This window comes from Homarus americanus, unplaced genomic scaffold (genome assembly GCF_018991925.1).
Source record: "Homarus americanus isolate GMGI-L3 unplaced genomic scaffold, GMGI_Hamer_2.0 scaffold16430, whole genome shotgun sequence".
Lineage (NCBI taxonomy): Eukaryota > Metazoa > Arthropoda > Malacostraca > Decapoda > Nephropidae > Homarus > Homarus americanus.
The window spans coordinates 5,502,954-5,520,167 of NW_024729259.1; the positions used below are offsets into that span (position 1 = coordinate 5,502,954).

A 17,214-nucleotide genomic window follows, 5' to 3' on the forward strand; every position below is an offset into this window, starting at 1 on the left:
TTTCCCTTTTCCCGTGTGATTTTATCAATATATATATATATATATATATATATATATATATATATATATATATATATATATATATATATATATATATATATATATAATCACACACGTATAGTAGGTAAAACAACTATCTGTGCAGGTGGGGGTCGTTATGCTCCGAAATTTTAAGTGTGACTAGTGACAGCCGTCATATAACAAAATTTATAGTCCATGGTCTCCCATTGTTTCCCACAAAGTATGCACAGATAGTTGTTTTAGCTACTGTACCTGCACGTGATGAAGTAATGCATCAGAGAGGCAGCAGGCGTGCGGCACCTCCAGTATAAACACCACAAATAATCACAAAGTAGACCATTAATTAGCAAAAACTCCATTTACGATAACACAGTATTAAGTGGCTAAGACAATCGCTCGTTGTTATGTTTACATTCTCTGGGTCAATGCTGGGATAGGACCTCTACATGTACAGTAATGATCATTAAGTGTAACTGGTCCCCCCCAAAACTAACGTCATCTTCTGTAACAGTGGAACAGAAAGTCCGATAACAAAAATTCACGTTGTACGTTGGCGTCATAAACTTAACAATCGCATATCGCCACAGGCAAAGACGTAAGGTTAACTAGAGAAAAATATTAGCTTCTCTGATACAATAACTGAACAAAACTGTTGTTTCTCTCCACGCATGATCAACATACATAACCAACTACCATAATTATTTCATACTAACTGATTCTGCCAAGACCAAGAAAAAAAAAACAATAAAAACTCCTCTAATGGTCTTGTACCAACCATTCTTAACACACATTACAACACTACAAAAACTCGGCTTCCTTTTTCTTCACCCGAGTGACACAACCGACAAGGGTAGAGGGGGGCCAAAGTGCCCTCAACTCTTCCACACTGAAGACCAGAAATTTACCATTGACAGATGTCTATAAGCTCTGCACAGGAGGACTCGAGAGGTTATAAGTCAATTTAAACGTGGGCGAGCGAGCGAAATCCAAGGACGACAAGACAACAAATGGAAAGTGCTTGTAAGTTCTGACTTGATGACTAACACTGGAGGAACATGTTTATCAAACTAAGTACAATTAAAGAAATTACGTGAACGACGGACATAACTGAAAATGGAGATTTAATTTTAGGGACAGTTTTGGGGAAGTGCAGAAAATGAATTTGTGACATTATTGAGTTAAGAGCAAGTCGGGTGAAGAACACCAGGCTCGGGGGTGTACTGCACTGGGGAGACAATGGCCCGCTTATCACTATAACATCTGCGGTAGACTGGACATTACATAGTTTTAATTTAAGAAGTATTTTCCAAAACAAAAATATTCAAGGTAAATTCCCGCGAGGTGATAAGAAGTTGAATTTACTGTGGTCTTCCAACAAGGAACACTGATGGTAGCTACCATTAAGCAATTACAGCCTTTTTAATATTTATATATATTGTGTTTTCAACTTAAATAAGAAAAACTTGGCTTAAGGCTGTATAATTTACCAGTTGCTTTTGTTAAGCGTTTGGGTGTTTGTACAGGACTTGCGACAGCTACATATCTGAGCCACACTGGAGGTGGTGCAACACTCGCGATTATGTATCACAATTACCTTCTTGCTCACAGCAAAAGCTGGGGAGTTATAGTCTTTGTATTACGTCCCTACTCACTGACTTTCATCTTCGTATCAAGCAAGTTATAAACAAAGTATCATAGTTCATCATAATTCCTCCGGTACGTGCACCGAACCCGTCGTCTCCGGGTGCACAAACTTGAGGAATTGTGCACAATAGGCGGCACACAATAAGACTGATCATACTCCAGCTGGGCCGCGAGTGTGACATCAGTTTCTATCTTGATGACAAGCTGTTCTTGGTGGGCTGGTGGGAGTGTTGCACAAGGAGTGAGAGGAGGGAGCTGTGGGCTGAGGACTGGGCGGCGGAGTAAAATGGCAGGATGAAGTGTGTTAGGAATATGGAGGTAAGTCGCGGGGCCCAACAGATGGCCCCCCTAGGTGAGGACCGAGGCCGTAAACTTACACTATCAAAGGAACCCTCACTGCCTTTAGACCTGTCTCACCTCCGCCCTCACCAACCACCACTTTTTTTCACAAGTTCTAGTAACGGGGATTATCTGTAATATTTTCTTTCACTTCTCACCACAGGAGTGTCCGCGTTGCTTCACATTCACGCCATTCCTAGTGACGACACAACCAAATAATAAGAAGGAAACAAAAAAGATTAGAGGGAATAAGTGAGTAAAAACATGGTTGTGTTATGGGTTGGTATTAATAACAGTGAGTAAGAGAACACCTGAGCCGGGGCTGTGGTGAGGCTCATTCATGGGGTCTGCCTAGGACTGGATCTGGTCCCCGGTGTCCCTCACTCACCCTTCCCAGGGTACTGGTTCTTCCCACCAACCTGCCTCCTGCCTGTACCACAATCCACGATCTGCCTTCTACTACCACCACCAACCTGTCTACCACAATTCTCGATCTGCCTTCAACCACCACAAGCACCTACCGCTTACTATTACCACCTCCACCATCTTACCTTTATCACTCGGTACCCATCAATATTTACCCCTACCCCCCCCCCCCCCAACTTGCCTCCTAATACCACCACCAAATACATTACACGACAATTTATCCTGTGTTAAGAAATACTTCCCTCAGGACATTTATTCTGTATTAGTGTCAAGCACAAACTTCTCGGTTTACTAGACAGTACACAGATAGCGAGTGTTATTTATGGTGCCGTGTGAGGTATGGGCAGGTGCTTGACGGAGGTGACGTTTACGGAAGGCGGGGAAGTTCTCTAGTATTTATAGACATACAGGATGGTAGATGGCGCTTGTCTCCTCACCTTACCGCCCAGCCTACGCCCACATCTTCTCCCCTACGCTACGCTCAGCCATCAAGCACCACATCCAACATGTCCCTTTCCGTCAGAACGTTACATCATCTTCTCTGAGTGTGTGATAAAGCTATCAGCATATCCATCTACAACAGGATATTGTACCGATATACTCCAACAACCACTTTTAACCATTACAACATTGTGTAAACTTTTAATATCAATTATCATCACTGACCAACAAAAACACTGAAATAGTAAACCGGTTCATTATTTAGGTTAAGTTCTTGTTCCTTCAGAGCATCTAAAGTACATTACAGTGTACAGTAATACAAATATTTATACAATAATATTTGAATCAAGTTAAAATGTTACCATATTTTATACCAATTTTTCAAAAAATTCAATATTACCATACTGTACATTATTGGAAATCGTCATGCTTATACTGTACTGTAATCCAGTGACCAGTTTAATACTGCACAATACCGATGCTTCGAGTTAGTTAATTTTTTTAATTAAAAAAATTTATAATCTTTGAATTTTATACGAACAATGTACAAAATTGTCATTAAGGATCAAAACGCCGATCTATAATACTGATACCTTGTAGTGTACCGTAGTGAATCTTAGCCACCATGAGTAATGTTTGTTCCCAACTCTACACAGCACAAACAACCATCCAATGTCATGTTCGTCCTTCCATCACTCTTGGCAACAAATACTGAACAAATTAATTTATTTCTATATAACCGCTGCTTGACAGCTACAGTACTCTACCTGCCACCAGCCTCTTCCATCACAACGCGCAGACCTTAGCATTATACGAGCAAATCCATAACAAGTTCCACTATCCTGTACCCGGAGGTACAATCATTCATATGGTGCGGTAAGGTAGGTGTGTTGGGTGAGGGTGTGAGGTTATACCGGCGGTGAAGGTAACCCCGTAGACAGGCAGGTTGGCACCCTGGCACACCCTCAGCTGCCAGTAACCCAAAATATCTGTGACACAAGGTGTGCACACAGTTCAGACACCATTACGCACGCGTCTATACTAACTTCTCGGAATGTGAAAAGCTTAAAATAAATTTCATTTCACAAGCGACATAAAGGCGCCCAGCTGCACCGTTCTGATTTTAAAACCAGTAACGTAAACACTACTAAATCAGCCTCTGAACACCACTAATTACGTATACTATCATGTGAGACGTGTTACACCGTGCTAGTAATAATTGTGATGAATTTGAAGAAGTGATGGCTGTTACTAGTGTGAAGATAAGGGAGGAATGTGATCACGTGGTCGCGCTCGGATGGGTAAATGGCTGACCAATATGACACGCCGGGGTTCATTACCAATACAGTACCACTGTTGGTGTACAGTACCAGCATTACCAAGAAGCACCTCTTACTCAACACAGGCGGTCACATCCTAATCCCACAATCACCAGCCGTCCCTCACGCGCCCAGAATATAATCACCACACAGATACACCCAACATCTTAATGCCCGCAGCCCTCAATCCCTCCCTGGCGGTGAGCAGTATAAACACAAGCCTTGAGCGCGGATGTCGTCTACCTATTTGTTGCTACAGTTTGCTGGACAACTATTAACTCCAGTAAGCATTCCACCATCCAATAGTCCTTCCGGTAATCTCGCTACTGAGACATTAATTACGTCCAGTTTTCTCCATTAACGACACCGAGGCAGCAGTTTCAACTTTAATGTTAACGAATTTATCGTCTACCTTACCTCTCCCTATAAAAATTAACGCCACCATATATTTGAAGACATGAGTGCACGCCGCTGGAGGACACGGCCATCGCCGTCTCCGTGTTCTTTACTGAAGACTAGAATGAGAAATCTGAGGAGCATTTAACAGGATGGACCACACACGGGCACTGTGTCCGCAGCACTACACTCCGATAAGAGATCATGCTTTCTTCTGGCAATTACTTAAAAAAAATAAACTTTAAGACAAAGATCATACAGCCTATGACGTGGCAAAACTTATCAGGAAGATACACACTCCTGACAACATACACACGTCACTGGTGACTGTGGCAAAGAAAGGACCTGGTTATATTTTACAATCAAGTTTGTTTTAATGATTTTAAGAGCGCGTGCGGCCACCTCCCCATACATCTACTTCATGAGGTAGGTTTTCGACTGCTGTATGTACAGTAACTATCTGTGCATACTTTGTGGGAAACAATATGAGACCATGGACGACAAATTGTTATATGAGGGCTGTCACTAGTCATGCGTTAAATTTCGAAGCATATCGACCTCCCCAGCTGCACAGATAGTTGTTTTAGCTACTGTACAGGATATCATAATTTCGTCTCATCTCTGAAATCATGACTTCTACTAACAGAGGTTGATGCTTGTATCAGTTGATGAAATCTCAAAACTGTGGTTGTACCCAAACTGTAATGCAAGGCTTATAGTAACTCGACCTCCAGTTTCTTAAAGGCGGTGTCGACAGGCTGCTCAAACCTCTCGCTCAATGGTAACAACTTCAATCCCTCCCTAGTTCGAGAGATAGAGGAAAGACTTTTGGTAACGAAACGTAAAACAATGAAGTGTTAAAAACATTAATACAATAAGACGAGTGGTGGCAACTTCGTGTTATTGGTAATGTACAGTACTACAGTATGCCTTTGCTCAATCGACTCTTTAGGGTCCCCTGGAACTTGAACATTGTCATATTTTGAACAACTAGGTTTTGAAACGAGACATTATGATATTCATTTAACGCATTTTTTTTCGGAAATCCATTACCACATCATTTTTGGCTATGCCATCAGTGTGAAAACTGTAATGTGAATATTCACAACTTCTAAACTTTAAGAAACATGTCATTGTCAAGAGGAACACATCCATTATAAAAGAAGCGTTTTGGACACAAAAAGACGCCACCCGCCAGGGATGTGAGGGAAGGCTGTGTGTGATGTGAGTCGCTGCATTTTCAGAGGATTAAAGGTAACTCTACCTGAGGGAGTAGCAGAGCAAGGTGAGGCGTCAGACTCAACGGAACCACATCATCCAAAGTTTATCAAACCCCAAACAAGGTAACATAAGGAGACCCATTACGGAAATACTGGTAAGAGTTCATAAACTAAGGGCCAAATAAAACAAACTACGCAGGCTCCCCGCAGTACCCGGCGTCTACTCCCCCATACCCTACCCCTACAGTATTTCTCCCCACATACATTTTCAGGGGTTAGACTGCACAGCAGGAAGGTAATTCCCTCAACGGAATCCCTCTTATCCTCCATGTCAGTGCCCCCCCCCCCCTCCTCACGGCTCTATTAAGGCCGAGTTTCTGGACTCGACTGGCTAGGGTGTTCTCACCATAAGGCTATTGGGAGAATGAGTCAGTTACACCACTGACGTCCTAAGTTATTGCCTTTACATGACACCATGAAGGGTTGAGAATGGCCGGTGGGAGGAGGGAGCACCTCCCTTACCTTCCCATACATGTCTGGGGCGGCTGCCTCAATTCTCTTAAACAAAAGGTGCTAGTGCAGAATGGTCTTCCACCACCACCCAATATAACACAACTCCCACATTATTAACAACACTCAACTGCTTAACCTCACATTCATGAGGTAACGATAAAGGTGAAACCCTCACCCGACGATTACATTCTAAGTTACTTTATTATTACCGGGTACCTTTATAATTGGTCGCTACAACATATATCAGGTGCCACTGAGAGAGCTCAGGCTCTCATATTAGTAGGTAGTAGGCAGCTCAAACAGAGGTACTACCGCCTGGGAAGATATTGGATGCATAATGTGTTGTCTAATGGTAGACTCTGCTGCCATATGGCATCAGAAAAATTGTGACCAAGTCCCAGGTTGCTGATCTGACTTTCTGCCTCATTTACACACAATTGCAGGGTTTCAATTGCTTCTCTTACTTTGACAACACAACATATTGTACTGTATAATTATCGTTTCTCACACTTGATTTGCTTAATATTTTTCATGTATGTATTTACTTTTGGCTATCTTTATCTTTTCGCCCACCAGGCCCCGATGTGGGTCGGTGACCTGTGCCTGGGTGACTCACCCATGTCAATATTGTTATTACTGTCCATTCTGTACCTGTATTTTTTTTAAATAAACTGTTTCAATATCAATATAACAATCGCCACCACATAAGAGCTGACCTTTAATTACCATATAAACTTTCTTAAAAACTGCGTGCTAATACTCCCTAAGCCATAACTACTTAAATTTCAAGGGACATATAACTAAGACTAACAACGGTGAGGTACATACTGCATATATTTACTGACAATTTTATATCTAAGAGAAACACGAACCTCGACCCAAGTTTAACGGCAGACCTAACCACGAGCTCTTTTATTCTCTAATTATTATAATTTTATATGTCTATTGGGGAGTTTCTGGGGAGTGTTTGTGGGGTGAATTCAAGGAGGGTGGAGAGTGGAGCCTGAGTAACTGTTGCCACCCAAACAGCGAGGGCTGAGGCAGCATGCTGGCTCACACTTATTTACAGACCAGCGACACACCGCCCTACTCACCGCTACTACATCCACTCAACACACCCTTACTATACCCTACAATACATATTGTATATACTAATACATACAAACGCCTCAACTAAACCATCCATATACAAACTGAACTATCTTGAGCAGTCCTAAATACCCAACTGTCACCCCAGAGAAGGGATAGCGTCAACGTCTGACTAGCTTTTGGTCTAATCGTGGTATTATCTTCAGCATAGTGCAAATCATTCTGGCTAGACTTAAGGCGTAAACACTAACTAGGCGGTAGCATGAGTGGGGGGGGGAGGTACCCTGTAGTATGAGTGGGGAGGCTGCGGGCCAAGAGGTTGGTGGTGCCACAGATAATGATGACTGGGTGACTGAGGAGTCCGTGATGTATCATACACTACAATCCTCAACACAGAGCTCCCACCACAGCTCTCACCTACCGTAGCCAACAATTACCTTAAAGGCCAAATAATTACAGTGAATAGACTCTTCCCTAAACGAGAAAATCAATATAGAAGAGCAAAGAGATTAGGCAACTGAAAAAAAGATAAATAAATAAATTAATCTAATTTGGAAGTATGATTATTACGACGATTTACTATACAGTATACATACTAAAATAATCCTTATGTCAACTAACAAACCTAAATGTAAACAGCACACAGTAAAATTTATCATGTCTGGAAAAGACTAAAGACCAACAGAATGAGGAACTAACACTGCACAGTAAATATACAGTGAGAATGAGACAAAATGCGAGTGAGAGTTGATAGCTGTAAATGACGTACTGACAACCTAACATTTCTACGACCTTTACGTGCGTGGCTGGGAGGGTGAAGGAGAAGTGTGGGTCAGTTGGTAAGTGGTGGACTTTCATAACACAAGTTGACACGGTTGTGTATTTCTGGCACACGTTGCGTGGTCAAGGTGTGTTGGCGCCGCACCATAATATTAGCCTGCATCAAGTCTCCGGCCACCACTTGTTATCTACACCAGCCGCTGCCACCAAGGACCTTTCACTCATCCCGGCACACGTTCACCCTGCCTACTTTACTGTATTTCCCCGTGTGCTAGGCCTGCTTGCCAAGATTCACCCACCATCACCATGATCTCGGAAAATAAACAGGGCGTCAGTGTGTATGAGATAAGAGAGGACTGGATGATGATGTTTTATGTGGAAGACGCAGCACGAGTGACCACCAATAACGGTGCTACCTTACACTGGTGCTACCTTACACTTGTCATTTCACAAACACCAAATGCTTCTTTGGGACAACTTATCATAATTTCGCCATTACAAGTGTATACAGCAAGACGATATCTGAAGGGCCAGTCTGACGGGCATAACCCTGAACTCCCGATTGGCTTACTGGGCGCGCTCTGCCCTCTGCGTCGAGAATCAATAATCGATTTTACAATTTGTAGTAACAATCTAGGCTATTTTACCTGGCTCACGCAAACGCCTCGGCACTGTTGCCAGGTTTCCTAAATTACCATCACTTTCAAGTATATAAATGAGCAGATATTCACTAGACCATTCCAAAAATGTGTATAAAAACGTGACTGCAACAAACGGGACATTAGACCGGGTAACCCAGAGTGAGACACAAGTGTAAAACTGCCTGGGGTGAAAGTGGCGCGGGGCTGTCTGGTCCCCGATGACTCACAGGAAGGGAAAATGAGTGGCCGCCAACCAACCTCACCATCTCATCCACCCACATTTTTCCTCGAAGTTTTATTACTCACACATTCTACAATATATCTCTGAAAGCAGCAAGAGTCATTAAAGCCAAGATTCTTACATGAAACCTGCCAAATAACAAGTCAACTTGTACCTTGAAATTCCTTGGTGAGCTACGTCAAGAAGCCCTCCTCCCCCATGACTTCTTAGAAGCGCCAAATTATGTTCTTTACTCCTAGAAGATCCGTCAGGTTCAAGCGAATGCTAAAACACATCACTACCATCCGTCGAGCTACGAAGAGTGCTCGTATGACAATATCCAACCTCCCCCATTCACGTAGTGTACTGTCGCGTGTACATCAGCGTGTACACTTTAACCAATACTCTAAATCAGATAGCAAGAATGAGTCGCTACTTTTAATTAACTGGCGTGACCAGTTGGCTGGACAGTAATGTCGTTGCCGTTTAAGCCAGCCTACAAGACCTAAAGCAGCTGATAGCCTTCAAAGAATACCAAATAAATAGATGAAAGACGTCACGGGGGAAGGTGGGTAGGCAAGGGGGAGGAGAGAAAGGATGGGAGGAATTGTGGAGGAACGGACACGGACAATTATCTGGGTTCCGCCTGCCGTGCACACGAACACGAACCCAACACATCCTTCTCCCTCTCAGTGGTCACTGTTAGTTCAGCCTCCTTCAAGGTTTTACTCAATACACCAATCATCAAATTCAACCTAAAATGGACAATTATTGAATAGCGGCGTTTAACAAGATTTTCAGGCCAGCAAATCTCAAACTTTAAATTGGGAGTTATTAGTTACATAGAACAGTGGGGTGGTGCTGCATTGCACTGCAATTTTATTTTATGCACATGGCCACATATTCATGTCATTCAGAGATAGATGGTCAACGGCGATTGATTTTTCGCTTTCCAAGTACTAGTGTGTTTCCCGAACATGCACTGCAAACCTTGCACACCACATTCCTTTAGCACATAACCTGGATTGTTCACCACACAAAGAAAAGCACACCATAACCTACACATTACCAAATATACTGTACATCATCAGGGGTGGCGTACATCGGCATTTCTAACTCTATGGAGTTTGGCCACCTCTTAATATGACCTATTAGGCTAATAGTGAAATCCTATGACAGACAGTTATGTGTCGATTTTATCAATTAATCATAAAATTCCCACCCAAAGTATTAGATAAACGATAGTACAACTAGAGAGACGCTGTATAACGGGAAAACAAGTTACATAAGACATAAATGAAAAACCCGTGTCTGCCATCGGTCAGGCCACACCCAGTTCTTACCAACAGCGCGGCAGCACCACCTAAGGCCAGCTTCACAAGTACTGTATAATGCAACAAAATGTATTTATTTCCCTCGTTTGTGCCGTACCTTAGGTTTGGCAGGGTATAATAGGGTATATTTTCTTAACTTATGGTACAAACCATGCCCACAGGTAAGGTCGTGGTAGTTGGGGACAGCCAGGTGAGGTTTTTAGATAGGATTTTTTGTGCGAGAGACAGGAAACGTAGGACTAGGGTGTGTTTTCCTGGGGTTGGGATAGGGCATGTAGCTGAGAGGTTAGACAGGGTTTTGTCAGGGGAGGGTACCAATCCAGTAGTGTGTCTTAGTGTGGGAGGAAACGACATAGGAAAGGTTAGGAGTGAAGAACTTTTCAAGAGGTATAGGGAGGCGCTGGGGAAGATTAGAGATAGGGGAGGGATCCCGATAGTATGTGGTGTCTTGCCTAAAAGAGGGGTTGGTCGTGAATGGCTGTCCAGGGCAATTGCTATAAATTGCCGACTGGAAAAACATTGGCCAAACAATGGTTGGGCATTCATTGATAACTGGCAACGACTACCTGTACAGTTGCGACGGAGTACACTTGTCTCGTGAGGGGGTAAAGACGTTGTCTGCATCCCTGGAACGTGAAATTGTCACTCCAAAGGGGGGAGGGGGGTTTCGCCAGTAGAGAGAGGTCGGGGAAAGTGGGAGTAAAAAAACGAGCAGGTCCTGGGAAGTAAAATTAGTTACTCAGGACAAGGGGTAAAACAGGACCAGGGAAGGGTAGGTTTAAATGTATACTATACAAACAGTAGGAGCGTTAGAAATAAAATAGACTTGCTGAGAGCGGTTGTATGTACCGAGAATGAAGACGTCATAGCAATCACCGAACTTGGATGAATCTGGCGAGCAAAATTTTTTTTATCAGAGTACCACATAGAAGGGTACAACCTTTTTCACAAGGACAGGGAAGGTAGGAAGGGGGGAGTCTGTATGGGTAAAAATCACGGAAGGAAGAGAAAAACTAATTATAGGAGTGATTTACAGGTTTCCAAGTCTTGGGAAAGAAGCAGCTCAGCCTATATGGCAGGAAATGAGTAGGGCAGCAAAATATAACAACCTGTGCATTATGGGGGATTTCAACTTCAGAAATATTGACTGGGACAACACTTTAGGTGACTATGAATCTGAAGACTTCCTATATGCAGTACAGGACAATTTTTTGAAACAACTAATTACAGAACCTACTAGAGGTGACAATATATTAGACCTAGTATTAACAAATAAAGAAAATATTTTCAGAGATATCACAGTAGGGGAAGAACTAGGTAACAGTGATCACAGAGAAATCAGGTTCACCCTAAATTGGGAAACGAAAAACAATGACAATATGGTCAGAGTCCCAAACTTTCGGTTGGCGGATTATCAGGGGTTAAGAAGGTATCGAGGTGAGGTCACCTGGGAACAGTCACGTCAGTCCCCAGTAGGAAGGGGTGAGGTCATAGATGACAACAATTGATCATGACTAATATATTCACTAGTATACTACATAAAGCACAAGAACAAAATATACCATACAGAAAAATTAGGTCAAATAAGAATGAGCCAAGGTGGATGACCAGAAAACTTAAACATGACATAGGAATAAAGAAAGGAATATATAAAGAATTAAAGGGAGGGGAGGAGCAGCTCAGAAATAGGTATAATGAACTATCTAGGAATGTTAAGAAAAATGTAAGGAAAGCAAAGAGAAACTATGAAATCAAAATAGCAAGAGAATCCAAGGCAAATCCCAAGGGATTTTTCCAGGTATATAGGACAAAGGTTAAGGACAAGGTTGGGCCTTTAAAGCCAGGGAGGGGAGAAGTGATAAATGGCAGTGAAGAAATAAGCAGCATTGAACAGCTACTTATCAGTTTTCACAGAAGAAATTTGCGATGAAATTCCAAAGGTGGAACTGATATTTAAGGGAACGGAAGAAGAGAAAATAAAGAATATCACTATCAGAAAAGAGGATGTTCTTAAGAAGATAGATAAACTAAAGAAAACAAAATCCCCAGGGCCGGATGAAATTTTCCCTCGAGTCTTGAAAGAGTGTAGGGAACAGATTAGCGGACCCCTCGTATTATTTACAAAATCATTAGACACTGGAAGACTTGTGGAAACAGGCAAATGTAGTACCCATATTCAAAAAGGGAGACAGAGCATCAGCATCAAATTACCAGCCGATCAGTTTGACGTCAGTAGTGGGGAAATTTCTTGACTATCGCATCTACAAAGAGGACAAAGGGAAAATCTTGTCTAACAAATCTGCTGACGTTTTTTAGGAAAGTCTTCGAGGTAGTAGATAATGACGAAAATTACGAAGTTATTTACGTAGATTTTAGCAAAACATTTGACAGTATTGCATCAGAGGCTTCTGAGAAAAATTAAGGCTCATGGTATCGAGGGGAAAGTTTTAAATTGGATAAAATCATGGCTCACCGATAGAACGCAGAGGGTCAGCGTAGATGGTGTTAAATCTGAGTGGGGCCTTGTAACCAGTGGGTTTCCCCAGGGGTCAGTACTAGGCCCACTCTTGTTCATAATCTACATAAACGATCTAGATACTGGGATCAGCAGTAACATAAGCAAGATTGCGGATGACACCAAAATAGGGCGGCAGATTAATTCAGGGCAGGATGCAAATGCATTACAGGAGGATCTAAATAAACTGCAGGGGTGATCTGAAAAATGGCAAATGAAATTCAACACCAGCAAGTGCAGCGTACTTAATATTGGAATAACAAATACTGATAATGTATACAGCCTTAGCAACATCAACCTAGAGAAGTCGACTTGTGAAAGAGACCTAGGGGTACTTGCAAGCCCGGACCTACGGCCTAGAAAACAGTGCGTTAATGTTCGACCTAAAGCAAAGCAGAGTGACACCAAAATAGGGCGGCAGATTAATTCAGGGCAGGATGCAAATGCATTACAGGAGGATCTAAATAAACTGCAGATCTGAAAAATGGCAAATGAAATTCAACACCAGCAAGTGCAGCGTACTTAATATTGGAATAACAAATACTGATAATGTATACAGCCTTAGCAACATCAACCTAGAGAAGTCGACTTGTGAAAGAGACCTAGGGGTACTTGCAAGCCCGGACCTACGGCCTAGAAAACAGTGCGTTAATGTTCGACCTAAAGCAAACAGAGTATTGGGTTTTATATCTAGAAGTGTAAGTAACAAGAGTGCAGAGGTCTTATTGCAACTATATCTTGCGCTCGTCAGGCCGCACCTGGATTATGCGGTTCAGTTCTGGTGCCCCTATTATAGAATGGATATAAATTCACTAGAGTCGGTGCAGCAAAGAATGACATAAATGATTCCGGGACTTAGAAACTTTCCATATCAGGATAGGTTAAAGAAACTTAACTTGCATTCCCTAGAAAGACGAAGAGTGCAGGGAGATATGATATTAGGATTTAAGTGGGTGAAAGGAATCACTAAAGGGGATATAGATAAAGTTCTTATAATATCCGAGCAGGATAGGACTCGGAGCAACGGATTCAAGTTGGATAAGTTTAGGTTTAGGAGGGAGATAGGAAGAAACTGGTTCACAAATAGGGTGGTGGACGAGTGGAACAAGCTTAGCAACTTTGTAGTAAGTGCGGGAACTCTGGAAAGTTTCAAAAGGAGGCTAGATAGATTCATGGATGATAGAGTGTGGTAGTAACTCTCGACAGGAGCTGCCATGCACAGGCCAACCGGCCTATTGCAGACTCCTTATTTTCTTATGTTTCTTATATATTTGTGCACACCAAGGTTTTACTTTTGGTATTAACTGGGTACAAAAAGCATGTCTAAAATGCGGCAACAGTTTTGTCTATAAATTAAGATTATCTACAAATGGGACTTTTTTGTGTTTTTATTTTTAAAGATGGAGTTTGTCCATATGCTTTACTTTTCGGTTTTACTGCGACAGAGTTCATAGCTTCACTCTCCACAAATTTACTAACCATCTCGATATAAAAAGTTTTACTTTTAATAATACTTAAGTAGTGTGTTTAAGAATTAACTCTGTTGTTGGTGGCCTTGTCATAAAGAATTCAGTTACTATTGAAGGAACCCACACGAAAAACCATTATTGCACTTACCTATGCGTTGCCTGGGTACAAGTTACATACATATTCCAGTTTCAAGTACCCAGGATGTAACTAGTCCGTTTCAGTCTTCCAGAAAAAAGAGTATTTATCTTGCTAAGTATTTTTCAAGGATTGTCAGAAAAGATTAAGAATTCTAGAAAACAATACGATAAAGTTTATTAAGTACTCTGTTAAGCCGAGAGATCTCGTACATAACCAGAGAAGTACAGTGTAATGTTGCGATTGGCGTCTTCACTGGAGAAACTACGAATGGGATGGTGGTAAATATTCAATCCACTGAGGTGACGGACGAGATGCGAAAAATCAATTACTACAAGTTATATCTAAGGCACACGTGATACACTTCAATACTGAAGATTCCAACTTAAAATCATAAAATGTTACGAGATGTCTGAAACACACTACGATGATCTACAGTATGTTAACGCATGACTTCAGATACTACCTCATTCCTTGTGTGACAATCAACTTAATGAGCGAATTCCTTTCTCAGTTTACTTCCCGTGGCAGATATCACATAAACTTCGGTGATGCGCTCTTGTATGAATAATGGACATATAGAATGGTAGATATACAAAGTTAAATAGATGGGTAAAATTTTAAATGTCCTGGTTAGTAAATATATACAAAATGGAAATCAAGCACAAGTGGGTGAAAAGTGAAGAGATGAGTAAAGAAAATACTAGTACCTTAGTTTACAGTGATAAACGGTGTAGGCTCCACGCCAGCCCGTGTGGTGGCCGGTGGGCGCGTGGGCGGTCGCTGGGGCGGTAACTGTGTAGTGGCTTAGGAACAATCCACCACCTTACAATGCGTCACAACACACCCTAAAATTAACACAAAATAAAACTACACAAAATGCCTCGCACCACGCGCGGGGACGCCTCACACGTTAAATATCCTCATATATGAGAAAATTGGCAGTGGAAGAGTGGCGGTCACGCCACCAAGAAGGACGGTATCTGCACACCTTCCACTACGTCTGACTCAACACTGGCTGCTGGCCGGGCTGGCCCCCTAGTCCCAACCATGGACAGCCGTCACAAGCACCGCCGCCCGTTGCCAACGCTACCGCTACGGTCACCACCAAGCCGCCACTGTCAAATTCCGACAACAATGTCCTACTGTTACAATCATATCTAACTCATTACTTATATCTCACACTACACTAACTACTTCTAATCTTGTTACTCTGTACATATATATAGTAAATCAAGGGGAAATGCGTAAAACTAAATCCATTGAGCGGGACCCGGCGGTCTCTAGCAATGATCCCCCAGCTTGGCAAAGCGACTGACTGAACTGCCCCGCCCTAAAGAAAAGTACTCTCTTGCCAAAATGAAATATTTTAAGTTTAAATACTATCATCTCTCTAAAAATTGGCTACCTCAAGAGATAACAGAAACATCAGTAATGGCTGACAATTCATATATTTTGCGAAAATAAGTAAAATGTTTCGGCCCTACGTCTGGCGCGCCAGCAGTGAGTGGCGATGTTGAGTCGAGCTTCTCTTACAGCTCCAGGACACGACGCGCTAAACTCAAATCCAGTTAACTATTACCACCCACTTTATGCGAGTGCTATGATTGTTATTTAGATGCGGTTAAGTTTAACGCCATAAACAACCTCTCTAGTATGAAAGTCATATACTGTACTTCTACATAAAAATCAAGTACTGTAACATATTCTAAATTGCAGATTTTCAAACAAGAGAATACACGTATGATTACTCCAATAGTCATTTAATGTATACTTATCCTTTAAACATGAGACAGGTTAATAAAAAATCTTCAGTGGATTCTGTGTAATGAGGGCAATAGAAACTGGATACATGGAGACGAATCATATAAGTAGTCCCCCACCTGTAAAACTGGAAGGGGGACTACAAAGGAGGAAAGCAGGAAAGAAAAGAAAAACAGAAAAAGGTTCAGAGAATACAATATAGATATTCTATATAATCCCATGGTAAGTATTGTTAATGGTTCATCACAGCTTCGTGTTACATCAAAACCTTCCTAGAATACTGTATGTGCCTCGTTATCAAAACACAATTTGGCCTGTAATTTGAAATTGGTTACATTCACACAAAACAATACGTGTCACTCAGCGGAAGATTAAATCGGAGACAAATGCCCTACTTAAGACAAATGTACTGTATTTAATCGGTGGTAAAGTGAGAGTGCACTTGCCACAACCACTATGACTCAGGTTCGATACCCGCTTGGGTTGGATGTGAGAAAGGTGTTGTGCAGTTTAACCTTACTGAACATCACAGGTTTTCTCCAGACATTCTGATTTCTTCCAGTGCTAATACTGAACCTATGTTAGATGTCCCTTACTGAATCTCAATTGATACCATTCAAACAGAGAACTATCCAGTACTGTATAAATATATTAATTATGGACTGATCCTGAAATCTAATTCTATAGCACAGCTTGATCAGGAGACTCAAATGTAATTACAAGAGTCTACGTTTTGAAACCCCATGGTTCATGGGTCCTCCGATATTTATGAAAAACTAATTTGAAATTAACTGTCCTTCCGTGTCAATCCCAGCCCTTTGACAATATACGCCTGTCTATGAAGTACTGTACTACTGTACTGTATTTCTTCCAGCGTAAGCTGTATAACAATTATTAAACAATACTGTACATAATCATAAATACAACAGAATAAAATATTTCACATT

At 41.7% G+C, this 17,214-nt stretch overlaps 1 protein-coding gene across 21 annotated transcripts in view; it reads right to left on the minus strand.

The window, feature by feature from the left end:
• Positions 1 to 17,214, minus strand: part of LOC121866458 (protein hu-li tai shao-like) — a 134,810-nt gene that overhangs the window by 110,993 nt on the left and 6,603 nt on the right. For 10 of the 21 annotated variants that reach the window (XM_042366163.1, XM_042366159.1, XM_042366161.1 and 7 more), the window contains exon 1: positions 15,214 to 15,543. The exons of 2 other annotated variants lie outside the window; for them this stretch is intronic. The gene's annotated coding sequence lies outside the window, so the exon portion shown is untranslated. Of the gene's footprint in view, positions 1 to 15,213; positions 15,547 to 17,214 lie in introns of those variants that run through there. 9 more of the 21 variants (XM_042366147.1, XM_042366148.1, XM_042366142.1 and 6 more) reach the window with 5 other exon arrangements.